The sequence below is a fragment of the Heterodontus francisci genome, unplaced genomic scaffold, assembly GCF_036365525.1.
Source record: "Heterodontus francisci isolate sHetFra1 unplaced genomic scaffold, sHetFra1.hap1 HAP1_SCAFFOLD_53, whole genome shotgun sequence".
Lineage (NCBI taxonomy): Eukaryota > Metazoa > Chordata > Chondrichthyes > Heterodontiformes > Heterodontidae > Heterodontus > Heterodontus francisci.
This window is the reverse complement of record NW_027141851.1, coordinates 10,996,300-11,002,424: the sequence shown is the minus strand read 5'-3', so window position 1 is coordinate 11,002,424 and position 6,125 is coordinate 10,996,300.

The following is a 6,125-nucleotide window of genomic DNA, read 5'->3' as shown; positions in this document are numbered from 1 at the left end:
ACTGATACCCAGTAACAAAGACATACACTGATACCCAGTAACACAGACACACACTTACACCCAGTAACAAAGACATACACTGACACCAAGTAACACAGACATACACTGACACCAAGTCACAAAGACACACACTGACACACAGTAACAAAGACATACACTGACACCAAGTCACAAAGACATGCACTGATACACAGTAACAAAGAGATACACTGATACCCAGTAACACAGACACACACTTACACCAAGTAACAAAGACACTCACTGATACCCAGTAACACAGACACACACTTACACCAAGTAACACAGACACACATTGACACCCAGTACCGCAAACAAACACACTGACACCCAGTAACAAAGACACATACTGACACCAAGCAACACATACAGACACTGATACCCAGTAACACAGACGCTCACTTGCACCAATGAACAAATACATACACTTACACCAAACAACACAGACATACACTGACACCAAGTATTTTGACATACACTTACACCAAGTAACAAAGACATGCACTGATACCCAGTAACACAGACGCACACTTACACCAAGTAACAATGACATATACTTACACCAAACAACACAGACATACACTGACACTAAGTATTTTGACATACACTTACACCAAGTAACAAAGACATACACTGACACCCAGTAACACAGACACACAATTTCACCAAGCAACAAAGACACACACTGATACCCAGTAACACAGACACACACTTACACCAAGTAACAAAGACATACACTGACACCCAGTAACAAAGACATACACTGACACCCAGTAACACAGACACACACGGACACCAAGTAACACAGACACACACTGACCCCCAGTAACACAGACACACACTTACACCAAGTAACAAAGACATGCACTGACACCAAGTAACAAAGACATACACTGATATCCAGTGACACAGACGCAACTTACACCAAGTTACAAAGACATACACTGACACCAAGTAACAAAGACATACACTGATACCAAGTAACACAGACGCACACTTACACCAAGTAACAAAGACATACACTTACACCAAGTAACACAGACTTATACTTAGACCAAGTATTTCGACATACAATAACACCAAGTCACAAAGACATACACTGAAACACAGTAACAAAGAAATCCACTGACAAGTCACAAAAACTTACACTGACAACAAGTAACAAAGACATACACTTACACAATGTAACAAAGACAGACACTGACACCCAGGAACACAGACACACACTGACACCAAGTAACAAAGACACACACTTACACCAAGTAACAAAGACATACACTGACAAGAAGTAACAAATCCACACACTTACACCAAGTAACACAGACATACACTGACACCAAGTAACAAAGACATCCACTGACAACAAGTCACAAACACATACACTGTCACCAAGTAACAAAGACATACACTTACACCAAGTAACAAAGACATACACTGACACCAAGTAACAAAGACATACACTGATACCCAGTAGCACAGACACACACTTACATCAAGTAACAAAGACAAACACTGAGACCAAGTCACAAAGACACACACTGACACCAAGTAACAAAGACATACACTGACACCAAGTCACAAAGACATGCACTGATACCCAGTAACAAAGACATACACTGATACCCAGTAACACAGACACACACTTACACCCAGTAACAAAGACATACACTGACACCAAGTAACAAAGACATACACTGACACCAAGTCACAAAGACACACACTGACACCCAGTAACAAAGACATACACTGACACCAAGTCACAAAGACATACACTGATACACAGTAACAAAGACATACACTGATACCCAGTAACACAGACACACACTTGCACCAAGTAACAAAGACACACACTGATACCCAGTAACACAGACGCACACTTACACCAAGTAACACAGACACACACTGACTCCCAGTAACGCAAACAAACACACTGACACCCAGTAACAAAGACACACACTGACACCAAGCAACAAATACAGACACTGATACCCAGAAACACAGACGCTCACTTACAACAAGTAACAAATACATACACTTACACCAAACAACACAGACATACACTGACACCAAGTATTTTGACATACACTTACACCAAGTAACATAGACATACACTGACACCCAGTAACACAGACACACACTTTCACCAAGTAACAAAGACACACACTGATACCCAGTAACACAGACACACACTTACACCAAGTAACAAAGACATACACTGACACCCAGTAACAAAGACATACACTGATAGCCAGTAACACAGACACACACTTACACCAAGTAACAAAGACATGCACTGACACCAAGTAACAAAGACATACACTGATACCCAGTGACACAGACGCAACTTACACCAAGTAAAAAAGACATACACTGATATCCAGTGACACAGACGCTCACTTACACCAATGAACAAATACATACACTTACACCAAACAACACAGACATACACTGACACCAAGTATTTTGACATACACTTACACCAAGTAACAAAGACATGCACTGATACCCAGTAACACAGACGCACACTTATACCAAGTAACAATGACATATACTTACACCAAACAACACAGACATACACTGACACCAAGTATTTTGACATACACTTACACCAAGTAACAAAGACATACACTGACACCCAGTAACACAGACACACAATTTCACCAAGCAACAAAGACACACACTGATACCCAGTAACACAGACACACACTTACACCAAGTAACAAAGACATACACTGACACCCAGTAACAAAGACATACACTGACACCCAGTAACACAGACACACACGGACACCAAGTAACACAGACACACACTGACCCCCAGTAACACAGACACACACTTACACCAAGTAACAAAGACATGCACTGACACCAAGTAACAAAGACATACCCTGATATCCAGTGACACAGACGCAACTTACACCAAGTAACAAAGACATACACTGACACCAAGTAACAAAGACATACACTGATACCAAGTAACACAGACGCACACTTACACCAAGTAACAAAGACATACACTTACACCAAGTAACACAGACTTATACTTAGACCAAGTATTTCGACATACAATAACACAAAGTCACAAAGACATACACTGAAACACAGTAACAAAGAAATCCACTGACAACAAGTCACAAAAACTTACACTGACAACAAGTAACAAAGACATACACTTACACAATGTAACAAAGACAGACACTGACACCCAGGAACACAGACACACACTGACACCAAGTAACAAAGACACACACTGACAAGAAGTAACAAATCCACACATTTACACCAAGTAACACAGACATACACTGACACCAAGCAACAAAGACATCCACTGACAACAAGTCACAAACACATACACTGTCACCAAGTAACAAAGACATACACTTGCACCAAGTAACAAAGACATACACTGACATCAAGGAACAAAGACATACACTGATACCCAGTAACACAGACACACACTTACATCAAGTAACAAAGACATACACTGAGACCAAGTCACAAAGACACACACTGACACCCAGTAACAAAGACATACACTGACACCAAGTCACAAAGACATGCACTGATACCCAGTAACAAAGACATACACTGATACCCAGTAACACAGACACACACTTACACCCAGTAACAAAGACATACACTGACACCAAGTAACAAAGACATACACTGACACCAAGTCACAAAGACACACACTGACACACAGTAACAAAGACATACACTGACACCAAGTCACAAAGACATACACTGATACACAGTAACAAAGAGATACACTGATACCCAGTAACACAGACACACACTTACACCAAGTTACAAAGACACTCACTGATACCCAGTAACACAGACACACACTTACACCAAGTAACACAGACACACATTGACACCCAGTACCGCAAACAAACACACTGACACCCAGTAACAAAGACACACACTGACACCATGCAACAAATACAGACACTGATACCCAGTAACACAGACGCTCACTTACAACAAGTAACAAATACATACACTTACACCAAACAACACAGACATACACTGACACCAAGTATTTTGACATACACTTACACCAAGTAACATAGACATACACTGACACCCAGTAACACAGACACAAACTTTCACCAAGTAACAAAGACACACACTGATACCCAGTAACACAGACACACACTTACACCAAGTAACAAAGACATACACTGACACCCAGTAACAAAGACATACACTGATAGCCAGTAACACAGACACACACTTACACCAAGTAACAAAGACATGCACTGACACCAAGTAACAAAGACATACACTGATACCCAGTGACACAGACGCAACCTACACCAAGTAAAAAAGACATACACTGACACCAAGTAACAAAGACATACACTGATACCAAGTAACACAGACGCACACTTACACCAAGTAACAAAGACACACAGTTACGCCAAGTAACAAAGACATACACTGACAAGAAGTAACAAAGACACATACTTACACCAAGTAACACAGACATACACTGACACCAAGTAACAAAGACAGAAAATTACACGAAGTAACAAAGACATACACTTACACCAAGTATTTTGACATACACTGACACCAAGTAACAAAGTCATTCACTGATACCCAGTAACACGGACACACACTTACAACAAGTAACAAAGACATACACTGACACGATGTCACAAAGACACACACTGACACCCAGTAACAAAGACATACACTGACATCAAGGAACAAAGACATACACTGATACCCAGTAACACAGACACACACTTACACCAAGTAACAAAGACATACACTGACACCAAGTCACAAAGACGCACACTGACACCCAGTAACAAAGACATGCACTGAAACCAATTCACAAAGGCATACACTGATACCCAGTAACAAAGAGATACACTGATACCCAGTAACACAGACACACACTTACACCAAGTAACAAAGACATACACTTACACCAAGTAACAAAGACATACACTTACACCAAGTAACAAAGACATACACTGATACCCAGTAACACAGACGCACACTTACACCAAGTAACAAAGACATACACTTACACCAAGTAACACAGACATACACTTGCACCAAGTATTTTGACAAACAATTACACCAAGTCACTAAGACATACACTGAAACCCAGTAACAAAGAAATCCACTGACAACAAGTCACAAAAACATACACTGACACCAAGTAACAAAGACATACACTTACACCAAGTAACAAAGACATACACTGACACCAAGTAACAAAGAGATACACTGATACCCAGTAACACAGACACACACTTACACCCAGTAATAAAGACATACACTGACACCAAGTAACAAAGACATACACTAACACCAAGTCACAAAGACATAAACTGACACCCAGTAACAAAGACATACACTGACACCAAGTCACAAAGACATACACTGATACACAGTAACAAAGATATACACTGATACCCCGTAACACAGACACACACTTACACCAAGTAACAAAGACACACACTGATACCCAGTAACACAGACACACACTTACACCAAGTAACAAAGACATGCACTGACACCCAGTAACAAAAACTTACACTGACACCAAGTAACACAGACACACACTGACACCCAGTAACACAAACAAACACACTGACATCCAGTAACAAAGACACACACTGATACCCAGTAACACAGACGTACACTTACACCAAGTAACAAAGACATACACTGACACCAAGTAACAAAGACATACACTGATACCCAGTAACACAGACGCACACTTACACCAAGTAACCAAGACATATACTTACACCAAGTTACACAGACATACACTGACACCAAGTATTTTGACATACACTTACACCAAGTAACAAAGACATACACTGACACCCAGTAACACAGACACACACTTTCATCAATTAACAACGTCACACACTGATACCCAGTAACACAGGCACACACTTACACCAAGTAACAAAGACATATACTTACACCAAGTAACACAGACATAAACTGACACCAAGTATTTTTACATACACTTACACCAAGTAACAAAGACATACACTGACACCCAGTAACACAGACACACTCTTACACCAAGTAACACAGACACACACTGACCCCCAGTAACACAGACACAC